General features: G+C 42.0%; 1 long non-coding RNA gene across 1 annotated transcript in view; it reads right to left on the reverse strand.

Annotated features, from left to right (window-relative positions):
- Positions 1-16,820, reverse strand: part of LOC148775459 (uncharacterized) — a 29,600-nt gene that overhangs the window by 12,410 nt on the left and 370 nt on the right. The window lies entirely within an intron of this gene.

Consider the following 16,820-nt stretch of genomic DNA (forward strand, 5'->3'; position numbering starts at 1 on the left):
TTCTTGGAGGCATCCATGCCCCATCAGTTCCTTGAAGGAACCATATCTGCTTTCTCTTTCAGCCCCAATCTGAGCCAGACTCTGGCATGAAGTAGATAGGAGGGGCTCTGTGGAAGCAGGATAGACTACCTTTGGTCTTTTGGCAAGTGGTTTCCATCAAGTCACAGCGAGTCTCATGTCTGGAGCCCTCATACAACAAGACATTCTGTAAAGCGTTCGCTCATTATTTACTGAGCCTGTCAAAGTGTTGGCTGCCTCCAGGGCTCTTGGGGGAGCACACATATGCCAGACTACTTCCAGGAGAAAGACAAGCAAGAGATAAATTTGCTACTCATTTTCAGGACTGTCACTGTGAGAGCATATTTGCTGTTTGCTCCCTTTCTGCTGAGGCTCTGGGAACAGGGAAAATACCATTAAGAAATAAATGCAGGGCTTTTCTGGTGGCTCAGTGGTAAAGAATCTGCCTGCCATTGCAGGAGACACAGGTTTGATCCCTGGTTTGGCAAGATCCCACATGCCATGGAGCAACTAAGCCCTTGTGCTCCAACTACTGAGCCCACATGCTGCAACTGGAGCCTGCACGCCCTAGGGACTGTGCTCCGCAAGAGAAACCACTGCAATGAGAAACCCACACACAGCAACTAGAGAGTAGCCCCCCTCACTGCAACAAGAGAACAGTCCACACAGCAGCAAAGACCAAGCACAGCCAAAAAGAAATAAAGTTCTTAAAAAAAAAATAGAGAAAGAAATGTAGCATCAAAGTGTCCTAGCCTGGATGTTATGAACTGTGTGTCCGGCCCAAAGTGTAAATGGAGTCTCCTCTCTTTTGAGTTTTCCAGGTAATGACAAACTCCCACATCCTGTGTTAATGAAACCTAATAACTTCCTCTTGAGCTTTACCCCCCTGAGCCTGGAATGTGACAGATCTCAGAGGGAGTTTGCTGTGGAAAGTCAGTCCTCTGCAGGATGTGATACTGCTCCAATTTGCAGTGAGGTCCTCGTGGCCCAGATCCCTGTATGGGTGGCCCTGGATCTTCCAGGACCATGATCCCATTGTCATCAAAGGTGGGACAAGCCCATCCCACGCTTCAGTCCTCTAGGTTGTGATTCTTCCTGTTCGGCTCATTTAGTAGCCAGCTCCCGGGGGCCAGCAGCCGCAGGAGCACAGGTCAGGACTTCCCCGGCATCTACTCTTTTCACACGCACTCTTGACCTCCAACAGGGAGCCACCCTCAGGGCCTCCACTGAACAGAAAGTTCAAGATTCTGGGCATGCAACAGTGCCTGAGACAGCCATGGTGCTTCTCCTTGAGGCAACCCAGTGAGCGGACTGGTTTCCAGAGACAGAGAGTGAGAAACGACCTGAGAGCAGGCTAACCAATGGAACACCAACGTGGAAGGAATGGTCAAGGAAAGACAGACCTTCAAATGAGACTGAAATATGTAGGAGAAAATTTAAGAGGTTGCAGGAGGTAGGAAAAAAAGTTAAAACAATATGGTCTATCTACAGGGAATGTTATGCTTTCACAAGGAGGAATGGCCAGCATTGATAGACACTGTAGAGGGCTGAAGATCAGGACAAATAAATAGCCATCGCATTTCACAATAAGGAGGTCGTGGGTGTAATACTGGTGAGAAGAGTTTTCAAGGAATCCTGGCATGACAGCTACTCAAGGAGTAAGTGGAAGGTGAAGAAATGGACATAGTGAGTGTTGATGCTTCCTCGGGCTCTCCGTGGAAGAGAGCACGCTGTTGTTCTTGTTCAGTTGATAAGTCCTGTCTGACTCTTTGTGATCCCATGGACTGCAACCCCACGGACTGCAGCACACCAGGCTTCCCTGTCCTTCACTATCTCCCGGAGTTTGCTCAAACTCATATCCACTGAGTCCTCTGTTGTCCCCTTCTCCTCCTGCCTTCAATCTGTCCCAGCATCAGGGTCTTTTCTAATGAGTCGACTCTTCACATCAGGTGGCCAAAGGATTGGAGCTTCAGCTTCATCATCAGTCCTTCCAATGAATATTCAGGACTGATTTCCTTTAGGACTGACTGGTTTGATCATCACCTTGCTATCCAAGGGACCATCAAGAGTCTTCTCTAGCACCACAATTTGAAAGTGTCAATTCTTCAGCACTCAGTCTTCTTCATGGACCAATTCTAATATCTGTACATGACTACTGGGAAAACCATAGCTTTGACTATAGAGACATTTGTCATCAAAGTGATGTCTCTGCCTTTTAATAAATACACTGTCTAGGTTTGTCATAGCTTTCCTTCCAAGGAGCAAATGTCTCTTGATTTCATGGCTGTAGTCACTGTCCACAGTGATTTTGGAGCCCAGGAAAATAAAATCTGTCACTGTTACCATTTTTCCCCTTCTATTTTCCATGAAGTGATGGGATCAGATACCACAATTTTAGTTTTTTGAATGTTGAGTTCTAAGCCAGCTTTTTCACTCTCTCACCTTCATTAAGACGCTCTTTAGTTCCTCTTCACTTTCTGTTATTAGAGTGGTATCATCTGTTCATCTGAGGTTGTTATTTCTCCTGGCAATATTGATTCCAGCTTGTGCTTCATCTAGGCCGGCATTTCCCATGATGTACTCTGCATATAAGTTAAATAAGCAGGGTGACAATACACGACCTTGATATATTCCTTTTCCAGTTTTGAACCAGTCAGTTGTTCCATGACTGGTTCTATCTTACTTCTTGAACTGTATACAAGTTTCTCAGGAGGCAGGTAAGGTGGTCTGATATTCCCATCTCTGAGAATTTTCCACAATTTGTTATGATCCACACAGTCGAAGGCTTTAGTGTACTCAATGAAACAGAAGTAGATGTTTTTCTATGCTCTTGGATAGAAATGCTCTTGCTTTTTCTATGATCCAACGAATATTGGCAATTTGATCTCTGGTCCTCTGCCTTTTCTAAACTCAGCTTGTACATCTGGAAGTTCTCATTTCACATACTACTGAAGCCAAATTTGAAGGATTTTGAGCATTACCTTGCTAGCTTGCATGTCAAATGAGTTCTATTAAACATTTTTGGCATTGCCCTTTTTTGGGATGGGAATGAAAACTGACTTTTTTCCAGTCCTGTGGCCACTGCTGAGTTTTCCAAATTTGCTGACATACTGAGTGCAGCACTTTAACAACATCATCTTTTACAGTATTAAACAGCTCAGCTGGAATCCCATCGCCACCACTAGCTTTGTTTGTAGTGATGCTTCCTAAGGCCCACTTGACTTCACATTCCAGTATGTCTGGCTCTAGGTGAGCAACCACACCACTGTGGCTATCCAGGTTGTTAAGACCTTTTTGTACAGTTCTTCGGAGTATTCTTGGCACCTCTTCTTAATCTCTTCTGCTTCTGTTAGGTCCTTGCCATTTCTGTCCTTTATCATGCCCATCCTTACACAAAATATTGCCTTGATATCTCTAATTTTCTTGAAGAGACCTCTAGTCTTTCCCATTCTATTGTTTTTCTCTTTTTTTTTTGCATTGCTCACTTAGGAAGGCTTTCTTATCTCTCCTCGCTATTCTCTGGAACTCTGAATTCAGTTGGGTAGAAACAGAATGATGGATGGATGAGCATAGCATGTTAAGAAGAGTTTTTGTTTGGTGTTTGCTTCTTAAGATGGGAGTGTCTGCAGTACTTTCAATACTGATGGAAGAGAGTCAGTGAGGAACGGATGTGGGAGAGAGAATATTCAATAAAGAGGGTTCTGTTCCCTTCAAAGGCAGCTAAGATTGGGGATGGACGGGTAAGGCAGAGATGCATTTACGGAGGCAGAGGTGTGTCTTTCTTTGTAATAGGAAGGAAGGAGAAGAAGGTTGTACGTTTGGTGTGTGGAAGTTGAAGCAGTTTCAACACTTCAGTTAATAGGAGACAAAGAATGAGGTGTCAGACAAAGGGCTCCATTTATGACATTAGCATGGTTAGTTCTGCCCCCAAAGCTGAGGCCTGGGGATGATGTTTCTCAACTGAGTCCCAGTCTCATCAGAAGGTGAGATGGTTGATTCTGAGCCCTCTCTTCAGATCTGTGAGACAAATTCCGAATCCCATGTTTGTTCTCTGACTGCCATGTCACCTAACATGTGATAAGAGATAGTTTGAACTTTTTACTTAGTAAATTCAGCTTGAAAACTGTTTACAGGACACCTTCAATGAGCCAGGATTTGGGGATATGAAAGGAGTAATTAATGTTTGTGCCTTCAAGGATCTTGTCCCCCTAGTGACATAAAATGCATTTCAAAGGGAAGCTGACTTTTTAGAATGACTTTTAGATGATCTGCTGCCTTTGAATATCCAGTTCAAGATAACTTTTGACAAATAAAAATGGTAAGTAATAGCTTCTTTGGGAATACTGTGCTATATTAGGATGAGCAAACCCGGACAAAATTAATTTAATGAATTTATGTAATAATTAATAATGAAGCATCTCTGTTTTATCTAGTGCTTTAACTTTCAAAATGCTCTATAGTTATTGTTGCTCTTTATATTACACAGACATTTTCAGATACGTTACTTTAATATTTTATAAATTATTTAGTAACCACAACATTAATCTTTAAAGTTAATTCTCTTTTAGGCTGTGGCATGTGGCATGTGGGATCTTAGTTCCTCAGCCAGGGATCAAACCCATGCCCCTCACATTGGAAGCATAGAGTCTTACATTGGACTGCTGGGGAAGTCCCAAAATTAATTTTTAATACTTACCATTGGAAGAGAAAGGAAGGATTAAAAAGATAGCATTTATTTTGTACCTGTAATGTGCCAGGCATCTTATATGTATTATTCAATCTTTACAAAACTCATGATGCTAATGTAAGCCCCATTTTACAGACAGAGAAGTAGAGGGGCAGATCTAGACTGAGGCCGTTTAGCTGGGGCAGGGGGTGGATGTCTGGGAATCAAACTCAGGTCTGCTGATGCTGTAGCCTTTACACTGTGTCATGTTTTCTTTGGGGTTATTAAAATAATCTCTGCATCTTTGCAGTCACTCTCTGACATGGATAAGAGCACAAAAAAGTTAAGAGTCTCATCCAGGTGGTGGCCAGGTGGACCTCTGGCTTTTAGTCTGCCCCCCTCCCATATTGTGACTCTGAGTCACACATGACGTCTCCCCACTGGGCATTACCTACGGCAATGGGCAGGAGAGTCTGCAGGCACTCAGTAGGGCCCCGAGGGTCTGACCTCCAGGAGTGGGTTATTCCCGGGAGAATCTGACTCTCTGTCTTGTTAATTTATAGCATCTGCATTCCTGCTGTTTTATGCTTGACAGACACTAATATTCAAGCTTCCTTCATTTCTTAGAAAATAAACAGGCGAGTCAAAGGAAAAAATTAAAGTAAGAGGTTTGTTAAGGGTTGGGGAAATAGTGACAGATTGTGGAATTTCAGGAAGAGTCAAAGTTGATAAACGATCTGAGGGACAGATTGATGGGGAGAAAATGTAAAAACAACAATAATAACAATTAACAAAAAAAAAACAAGCTGAATCTCTACATTCCTTGAGCAGGATGGGGAGTAAGTATGGTCTTCTCTGAAGGCAAGTGCCAACAGTTTCGAGGTCCAAGCTGTTCAACAGATAATTGTGAAATGATACTTAAGACTGAACTTGAAAAGAGGCTCATCTGAAACCTGAGAGGACATACTCATCTTCCAATGAACTGGTTGTAAAAGACTAAGCAGATTATGCTGTGTCCAACTCAGTCACTCAGTTGTGTCCAACTCTTTGCAACCCCATGGACTGTAGCCCACTAGGCTCCTCTGTCCATGGGGATTCTTCAGGCAAGAATACTGGAGTGGGTTGCATGCCCTCCTCCCGGGGGTTCTTCCCGAACCAGGGGCAGAACTCTCGTCTCTTATGTCTCCTGCATTGGCAGGCAGGTTCTTTACTACTAGTGCCACCTGGGAGGCCCTGAGGAGGCTTTCACTCCACAGAAAATTACCATTAATTGGAGTTTCCCTACTTTAACTGAAGTGAAGTGAAGTGAAGTGAAAGTCGCACAGTCGTGTCCAACTCTTTGCTATCCCATGGACTACACAGTCCATGGAATTCCCCAGGCCAGAACACTGGAGTGGGTAGCCATTCCCTTCTACAGGGGATCTTCCCAACCCAGGGATTGAACCCAGGTCTCCCACATTGCAGGCAGATTCTTTACCAGCTGAGCCATAAGGGGAGACCCCCTACTTTAAAATAGGTGACAATTCTGGCATCTACTGCGCTAACGTCTGGCCTGTGCTGCCCTGGACCACACGCTGAAGAGGTCCACTCCTACCTGAAGACCTTCATCTGTCCTTCCCAGACTCCCAGGCTTCCCAGAAGTCTGGGTCCTTTGTCCCCCTGGGCCCCCCAGGCTGGTCTGTCTCTTGAGTATTTCCAGCATTCTTCTTTCAAACATGATTCTCTCTTGTCCTGTTTCCCCTGATTTTCCTTTATAATGAATAGCAATCTATCTCTCTTCCAGGTCAGTAACATCTCACTTATCTAGGAATATTTATACTTTATTTATTTTCTTTTTTCCCCTTCTCTTTGGCTGTATCACATGACATGTGGGATCTTAGCTTCTTGGGCCAGGGATCAAACCCATGCCCGCTACAGTTGAAGTGTGGATTCTTAACCCCTTGGACTGCCAGGGAAGTCCCAGGAATATTTACAGTTTAAACAGGTACATTTATCTGCCCTCTCCTTTGCAAAGGAATCAAAAACCTCAACCTAGAAATAGTTTTAAAGGGGAGACTACCTTGATCTTTCCCACACTGATTTTCTCAAATACAAATCCCAGCCTCTGAGGTCACATGGTTGTACCTTGTGGCTGGGAGGTAGGGATAGGGGAAAGTTGTCACTTCCAGTTTCAGTAATGGGAAGCTGGACCTGCTTCCCACCATGGTCTAGATGGGGAATTCCCCAGACAAACAATAGAGTCTTCTTAAAGTATGTATATATCTATGTGTTAGTTGCTGAGTCATGTCCAACTCTGCACCTGCACTGACTATACGCTACCAAATTCCTTTATCCATGGAATTCTCCAGGCAAGAATACTGGATTCTCCGGGGAATACCTTCTCCAGGGAATCTTCATGACCCAAGGATTGAACCCAGGTCTCCTACATTACAGGTAGACTTTCAGTTCAGTTCAGTCGCTCAGTCGTGTCTGACTCTTTGTGACCCCATGAATCACAGCGTGCCAGGCCTCCCTGTCCGTCACCAACTCCCGGAGTTCACTCAAACTCATGTCCATCAAGTCAATATATAGTATATAAAAATCATCTATAAAATACAAACATATAATTCTACTTCAAACACAATATATAACTATGTATAATATACATAACATAATATGCACAGCATAATATAGCAAATAGTTTGTCTTATTTCTCCTTTTGTTTAATTTCTCTCTTTCCCAGTTAGTATTTGCTTGAGCATTTGAAATTCATTAAGTCACAGTTACTAGAATAAATACTATTACTTTTTAAACAGGTGGTTAGAGAGAAGGTTTAAGTAATATTTTTAATGATTTATTTGGAGTCTCTTTTTGTAATTGTGTTCTGTTTCTGCCAGTGTAATGAGGAAATTGAAAGTCGGTTGGATGTCATTTTAAGCTGCTAATCACTCTCATTTCCCCATTTTATTTTTATAAGCCTATTTCATTGCCTATTTTAAGACATTAGGTAGACATATTTAATTAAATCATCAATGAGTGATCAGAAAGAATAAAAACAGTAGAAAACAGAAGAAAAGATTTTCCAAAAAATGAGAGATAAATTAATAGAAGAATAGGTAGGAAAATTAATTGGTGAATGAAACAGAAAAGCCTCAATCAAGTACCTGATTAAAAAGCCAGGCATCTGAGGAGTAAACCTTGGGTCCTCTCCCTTCTTCCATCCATCAGCCCATTCATCCGTGCTACATGGGTGGCCTCTCTTGGCTAAACGTTCACACAGTTGTTGTTTTTTTTTTTTCATTGACTGTATTCTTCATACTGTACATTTCAAAACCTGTGATGCATTTATTCTGCAACTGGAATTTTGCATGTCTTAATCTCCATCACCTATTCTTTTCTTCCTACAACACCCTCTGCTCTGACCAACACCTGTTTGTTCTCTGTATCTATGACTATTTTTGTGAGTTCATTTGCTTTGGTTTTTAGATTCCACATATAAGTGAAATCATGTGGTATCTGCATTTCTCTGACTTATTTCACTTAGCGTAATACCCTCAGATCCACTCATGTTGTTGGAAAGGGAAAGATTCTATTCTTTTTTTGTGGCCAAGTAATATTCCATTGTATGTTATGCGTGTATGTGTATCTTGTTTACCCATTCATCTACCCATGGACAGTTAGATAGCTTCTATAACTTGGCTATTATAAATAATATGGGTATATATATATATACACACGTATGTATTTCCACATTAATGCTTTTGTTTACTTTGGGAAAATACTCAGAAGTGAAATCACTGGATCATACGGTAGTTCTATTTTTAAGGTTTTTGAGGAGCTTCTATACTGTTTTACATACTGATTGAACTCATTTACATTCTCACCACCAGTGCACAGGGGCCCCTTTTTCCCACAACCTTGCCAACACTTGTTGTTTTTTGTCTTTTTGATGACAGCCTTTCTGACAGGTGTTAGGTGATATCTCATTGTGGTTTTGATTTGAATTTCTTTGATGATTAGTGATAGTGAGCATCTTTCATGTGCCATTTCTTCAGAAAAATGTCTATTCAGATCCTCTGCCCATTTTTAAATTGGGTTGTTTGTTTTTGATGTTGAACTGTATGAATTCTTTGTATATTTTGTATCACTTTTTCACAAGACTGGAATCATTATCAATTCTGCTAGCGGAAATGGTCTCTATCCACCCATATGTATAGAGAGGTGATTTTAAGACCCATTTTATATCAGATCTACTTTACAGAGAAGCACTTCATAATAACTTTTGCCAACATTACATTCCATACAGATTGGAAAAGCAGTGCAGTGGGGTATCTGCCCTTTCAAGGAGTGAATGCATCTACATTTGCATTCTGAATCCATTCACGCAAAAATCATAGGAGAATACACTATCATACAATACTCACGATTATGGCCTGTGGAGTCTAAGAAACCAGAGTGAAAATTACAGCCCCACCACATCCTATATATGTGCCCACAAGCAAATAATCCATCCTTTCTAAACCTCTAAACACCAACCCACAGCAAGGAGAAGAGTCATGGTACTTACCTTGCAGAACTCCTTGAAAGAGTACACAAGCAAAAACTCAGGCTGCTGCCTGGCATGCAGTCATTGTTATAATTGGAATATGGTTATTAATCCTTTTATGATCTATAATTTTACAAAAAAAAGCTCACATATCATTTTCCTACTTGATGCTTACTACAGTCTATGTTGTAGACATTTTTAGTATTACTCTTTCATGCATTTTATAAAAATTATTTAAGTTCACAGATGTTGAAATAATTGATTAAAGTCCTCAGGCTAGTATTTGGTGAGATAGGAGTTTTAACTTAGGTCTTCACAGTATAGGACATTTTCCTGGAATGTCATCAGTCAGTTATATAAAAAGTTAATTATGTCACTATGTTTTGGTATCTCAATTACACATTTCATGTGAGCATACACTGGAACTTCTGAATTAAAATAGAGCTTTAGATCTTGTAATTTAATAATGGAGAGTCTGACTACATGGTTATTTCTTTCTAAAAATGTCAAACATGACATAGCAACTGAACAACAACTAAAACATTGATGAACAATTGAAACACATTAAACTGTACATGTATAAAGCGTACACGTGTGTATACACACATGACTCCATCAGTACCATCGAGATAAAGAACACTCTCATCACCCCCAGGGTTTCCTGGGTCACCTTTTCTTTTTTTCTCTTCTTGCCCCTCCCCCATCTTCAGGCAACCACCCATCTGCTTGATAGCACAATTCAGAAGGCTGCAGTTTCGAGAACTTTATATAAGTGAATCATATAATATTACATTTTTGGGGGTTCTGGTTTCTTTACTCAGTGTGATTATTTTTATATTTACACATACCAATAACCTACTCTTTCTTACTGACCTATAGCCTATTCTCTTAGGTATGTCTACAGTCATTTATTTACCCATTGTTCTATTGTTGGACATTTGAAATGTTTCTCCTTTGGGCTACTATAAAGAAAGCTCTACGGACATTGATCTACAAATCTTTGTCAGTTATCTGAATACATTTCTTCCCATAGGAGTTGAATGGCTAGGTTATATGTCTGAAGTGTGTGTTTAACTATGTAAGAAACTGCCTCACTGTTTTATTTTCTTCTTTAAAAAATATTTGTTCATTTATTTGTCTGCATCGGGTCTTCAAGTCATGTTGGATCATTCGTTGTGGCACATGGACTCTCTAGTTGCAGCTCACGAGCTCAGTAGTTGCAGTGCGTGGGTTCCAGAGCTCATGGGCTTCAGTATTAATAATTGCTCCTTGGCATGTGGGATTTTAGTTCCTTGACCAGGGATTGAACCCATGACCCCTGCAATGCAGGTAGATTCTTTTTTTTGCAGGTAGATTCTTAACCACAAGACCACCAGGAAGTCCCTCCTGCACTGTTTTTCAAGGAAGTTTTACCATTTTCCATTCCTACCAGCAGTAGATGACAGCTTTAGTTTCTCCACATTTTTGCTGACTGACTATAGGTCAGTCTTTAATTTTAGCCATTCTAGTGGGTGGTCATAGTATCTTCCTGTGGTTTTAACTTGCATTTCCCCAGTGAGTATCTTTGATGTACCTAAATGCCACCTATCTTCTTTTCCAAATTGGGTCATTTGTCTCCTTAGTGAATTATAAGGCTTCTTTCTACAGCCCAGATACAAGTCTTCTGGGGTGGGGAATGTTTTTGCAAATATTGTTCTCTCAGACCGTGACTTACTTTTCATTTATGTAAGAGTAGGCATAGGAATTTCATTCATCCTGAGCTCTTTTAGCCTCGGGACACTCTGTTCTTTTTTTTTTTTTTAACATTTTATTTTGTATTGGGGTATAGCTGTTTAACAATGTTGTGATTCAGGTGGACAGCAAAGGGACTCAGCCATACATACACATGTATCTGCTCTCTTCCAAACTCCCCTTCCATCCAGGCTGCCACATAACATCCAGCAGAGTTCCACGGCTCCTCCATTGATAAAGCTACATGTGAATTTCTCTCTATGACTTATACACCTAACTTCTTTCTGATTTGACACAATTCTTAAAAGGAAATAATTTATAACGGTTCAAGAATATCAACCTGCTGACTATTTTGTGCTGGAATTTCAGGCGTCCTGAACACAGACTCTGGAGTCTCAAATGGTGAGAACAGATGTCAGTTCTGGCTCCATGCCACTATGGATTCAATTAGTCCTCAGATCCAACCATGCTCCATGTCCAGGAATTTCCCTGAATTCAATTCGTAGGCTTGTTCACCCACCTTGCCCTTCTGAGAGTTAATTCTCAATACAGCCTTCCTTATATAAGATCACTAAGTACTAGGGATGCAGTGTACAACATGATACATAAAATTAACACCAGTGGGTTGTATGTGAAAGTTGTTGAGAGTAAATCCTGAGTTATCATCACAAGGAAAATTATTTTTCTGTTTTTTTTCTATGTCGTACCTGTATGAGATGAAGGATGTTCACTAAACTTACTGTCAAAGTCATCTCATGATGTATGTAAGTCAAATCATTATGCCGTGTACCATAAACTCATACAATGCTATATGGCAATTATATTAATATCTCAATAAAACCTGGAGGAAAAAAACATAGCAGTTGCCTCCTCAGGACAGAGGAGGCACTTGTCACTTTTTCTCACTGGTGAAAATTCAAGAGTAATGAAGGCTTTGTTGCCCTACAAGCCTGTTCTGCAATCTCCATGCCTGGCGGGTACTAGGCGTGTCCTGTGGGCACAAGTTCCCCCTTGTTCCCATGTGGCCTCCAGCTGGGGACTGTCATCTGCGGTGAGTCCTTGAGTCATGGGCGGACACGTTCACACTAGTCTTTCTGTGTGGAACAGTCAATTGTTCCCCACCCATCTGGATGCCGCTCACTGGCAAATCATGGAACCAACAAAATTTCTATTTTTAGTTGCTTATTTCAGATAAAAAAACCACATAGGACACCATTATAATCAAGTATAATTTTCTTTTGTAAAACAGAAACTCTGGTCTTTCTGCTTCCAACCCTCCTTTATCGATGTCTACGCCATGGGTGAATAAAGGTGACCTCTGTCCTGCGTCATCCTATAGAAACTAGCTGGTTTTCCTGACAACTTAAGCTATGCATTTTATGGTGAATTTCAGGTTCTGAGAGAGGTCTTTCTAAGAAATGAGTAACTGCAGAGAGAGAGCCTTAAAGAAAAAGCTAGTGTTTGGCTTCCTGAATGGAGAGAGCTTTAATATAAGGGTGTGAATCATAGGGAATAAAAATGGGGAGTTGGCAGGAAGGCGTCTTGGAAGATTTTGAAGGTAAATTCCAATTAGAAGATAAAAGAAAAAGAAACCTTTTGCTAAAAGAAGATTGTGTGATGATCTTTGCAGCTGGGAACATGATTTGAATGCAGAGGTGATAATAAAACATGGGTGGTGAAGGGAAACTTTAAAGAGCTGCATGAATAAGGAGGTAAGGTAAAATATTTTAAACCATTTTTAATGAGCTTAAGATAGAAAAAGCCAAAAAGCAGAACTGAAAGGCGCCAAGAGGAAATTTTAAAACAACTTAATACACTTCTTCCCTGTAATGAGGTGGGGGATGGGAAGAGACAGGCGGATCCTTCTCTACAGAGGGCTGCAGTGAGGGGCAGTCCAGGCAGATGGTCCAGTAGGTGGGAGGTGGAAAGGAGTAGGGGACTCCCCTCCTGTCTGGCCTCGCCACCCCCCCATGCTGTAGCTGCTTTTCTGCCAGATTATATACAAAAGTCATTTTTAGCTGTGGCCTTCCTGCACCCTGACTCATGTCGAGTGCGCTGAGCTGTGGCTGGCACACCAGGGTGCAGATTGACACCCCGACATGCCATTGATTGATCACCTATTTGTTTAGTATTTAATCATAACTGGCAGCACATGCCAGGTATGTGAATGTGAACGTGCTTTGTTTTGCCAGTCGTATTGTAAGCACCGTTAGGTTACAGACTACAGTCCCTCCATCTTGGCTTTTACCACCGCACCCAGCCATTTGTTATAAAATGAGAAAGGGGGGACTTCCCTGGTGGCTCAGTAGTGAACAATCTGCCTGTCAATGCAGGAGACACGAGTTCGATTTCTGGTCTGGAAAGATCCCACATGCAGTGGGACAACTAAGCCTGTGTGCCGCAAATACTGAGCCAGTACCCTAGAGTTGGGGAGCCGCAGCTACTGAGCTCACACGCCCTAGAGCCCCATGCTCCACAACAAGAGAAGCTGCCACAAACAAGAAGCCCAAAATTAGATAGTAGCCCCCACTCGCTGCAACTAGAGAAAAGCCACACAGTAATGAAGATCCAGCACAGCCAAAAATAAATAATTAAAATTATTTTCCCTCGTGACTCAGACAGTAAAGTCTGCCTGCCATGCAGGAGACCTGGGTTTGATCCCAGGGCCAGGAAGATCCCCTGGAGAAGGGAATGGCTACCCACTTCAATATTCTTGCCTGGAGAATTCCATGGACAGAGGAGACTGGAGGGCTATAGTCCATGGGGTCGCAGAGGTGGACATGACTGAGTGACTATCACTTTCAACACGTCCATAGTTTAAAAAAAGAAAGTAATCAAGAAAAACATACAGGATGGAGAACTCTGTCTCATAGTTGTCAGAGTTTCTAAAGTGTCTTCAGGCAAAAGACCATCCAGATATGGGGTCATCTCCAGAAATTCTGCAGTCCTCAGACTGACCCTGAGGGTCCAGGGACTGAAGAACTGTTAACACAGTCCTGGGTTCATTCTTGCATCTAATCAGCATCTGAATGTTGCTGTTTGTCTAAGTGAGAAAGGGACACAGGGGCTGTCTTGTCTACTTCCTTCTCGTTGGGTAATACCAGTCTCTAATTGCTGGGTCTTCATTGCAGAGGAGCAGATGGGGAAGGTGGGAGTCACTTGATGGAGTGCCCTGGTCCCACGTCTGAACCTGGGTTCCTAGCACATGAGTTTTCCCATCCTTGGGATTCAACAGGGATTTTTCATTTAGCAGTTTAGATACTAAGCATGCCAGGAAGAGCCAATCCTGTGCTAGTTAAACTACACAGAAACCTGTGGTGGATGACATGTGGTGCTCAGACGTGTTTTCCTCTGTAACCAGCAGTTCCTTTTCATTATGACCAGGGTCAGTGCTCTCAACGATCAGGTTTCTCTCCAAGTCCACATGTTGGTCTTAGCCTTGAATATTTTGTGCTTGGATTTTTGCTTTCTTGATTCTTGAGTCTCTTGCAGTCTTTCCTGCTTTTTTTAGGAGGGCTTTATTAGCTCAATGCCTTTTCAAAGTGGCACACGGCCTTCAAGCATTGCTGCGTACACAACTGTGGATACAGATGGTTCACTTTGTGTTATTCCACTCCCTGCCTGGAATCTTACTCTTTCAGCTGTGGGTTCCGAACCACAGCACAGACTTGGATGATTGCTGGAACAACAGTAGTGATTGTTGTAGGAAGGTTTGTCTTAATTAGAACTGAACTTAGGAGGGTAGATAGGATTCAGAGAGGTGGAAGGAAGAAGATTTATACCCTCCTTCTCAGAGTTGCAGGCAGATTAGAAAGACTGTAAAGAAGAGACTGGAAAAGCAGCCTGGGTCTGGGCTGTGGATCATGAAGGTTTTGCCCTCACCACTGTGACAGCCTGAAGGCGGGGGAGCTGCGGACTGGTGAGAAATGCTTAGGAAGAAGTGAATTGGTATAGAACTTGCTTTTCAAAACCAACACTACACTGGTACCTGTTAGAAAGCTTATGTGGCCCAGAAGGAGGGCACACAGAACAGAGCTGGTCAGCCAGTAAGAACCAGAGAAGGTCTGTGAAAATAAAGTGCTTAGGAATTTAGGAGTTGGCTTTGAAATCGCTTCCTGCTCTGGATAGAAACTTAACATTTTCTATGCAATTCCTGTGCTGGTTTTCTCTAAGTAGAAAGACACTAAAACTTATCTGTTCCAGATCGAGGTGATTTCTGTGCACCGTGATCCAACAGCGAAAGGAAACAGCTCCTGGGATTTGCTCCTAATAATGACTTTAAATTCCTAGGGGTCCCATTCAACTTTGGGGAAGAATTACTGACTTTTGGAAACATACTATGGTGATTTGACTCAAAGAAAAAAAAAAAAGCTAGCTTTCTGGGAATTCTAGGATTTTCTTCAGTTTGGCATCTGTTCTAAGTAAATGAAGGTGTGATTTAGAGGTAAAGTAACCTCGGACTCAACCCTTAGAAGACAGTAGGAAGCAGTATTTTTCATGATTCAGTTTAGTTTCTCTGAAACACCCATACAGACTGTTACAGCAGCAAAATGAATGGTTTGAGCTGGAACCTACAGGGAAGACAGTGGAGTGAGTTTGGGTTCTGATATCAGATGGCCTGAGCGCGTTCTGCATCCTCCCATTAGGGGCTCCTGTGACGGTCCAGGCTTTGGTGTCCCTCACCCAGAAGTGTCAATACTTGTTAGGAGGAATCATTGAGATGGTACTTAGAAGTATGTGTTCAGTAAATATACCAATTACTTGAGGACCTACCAATCCCTTCTTAGCAAAGCCCTTCCTGGGTTTCCCAGGTGGGGCAAATGGTCAAGAACCTGCCTACCCATACAGGAGATGTAAGAGATGAAGGTTCAGTCCCTGGGTTGGGAAGATCCCCTGGAGGAGGAAATGGCAGCCCACTCCATTATCCTTGTGTGGAGAATCCCATGGACAGAAGAGCCTGACAGGCTACAGTCCATAGGGTCACAAAGAGTCGGACACGACTGAAGCAACTTAACACGCATGCATGCACGCAAAGCCCTCCCTGAGAAAGGACCTGGTTTTAACAAGCAATTTAATCAACGGGAAACATTTTGTACAAATGGGGGACTTAACAAATCCCCAGATAATATTGAGTAGTATAGGGACACACTGATGCAGTTGGAAGGAAAAGTGCAGGAAGAGATAAATTGCAAATTCCATACTCCTTCGAAAATAGGAAGTAGGGTCCTTAAAGCTCATTATCATGGATTCAGGAGGTTTTTAAAATTCCCAGGAAAGTTCAGAGGAGGGAACGGCTATTAATGTACCTGACCCCAGGCGACCTTGGCCCAGGAAGTTCGCAACAGCCTTCCAGTTGGATCTGGCCAGAGGACATTTTTTTTTTTTTTTTTAAATAAAGAGAATAGGAAAGGCCTTAATGTGGGAACTGGCTAGGAAAGCACATGGTCATTGCCATTCTGAATTCTTTTGGAAAGAGCGAGCAGAATTGAATCATTTTAATGACAGTTGCAAGTTTCAGAAGTTAAACCAATTTCTGCTTCTGGGAACCCAAGAAGAGCCAGGAAGTAAGAGAAAGAAATTAGGAAGAAAAGATGGAACAATTGACTGGGTTTTGGTGCAGTCTACTGTGTCAGTCTATAGTCTCTATCCCTCCTTAGTATTCTTGTGAGTTTTCTTTCCAATTTTGTTCCAGGAATCTTCTTACAATTTGGGGGGTGGGGCATGTCCTTACCAATGGACCAAAAGTACCAGGTGCCTACTCTGCACCATGTGTCTTATTATAGTAAGTCCCCTACATATGAATGAGTTTCAATCCAAGAGCATGACTGTAAGTCCAATTTGTTCATAAGTTCAACAAAGTTAGCCTAGGTACCCAACAAA

The sequence above is a fragment of the Moschus berezovskii genome, chromosome 15, assembly GCF_049115385.1.
Source record: "Moschus berezovskii isolate FMDL1 chromosome 15, NW_MosBer_1.0, whole genome shotgun sequence".
In the NCBI taxonomy this organism is placed as follows: Eukaryota; Metazoa; Chordata; class Mammalia; order Artiodactyla; family Moschidae; genus Moschus; species Moschus berezovskii.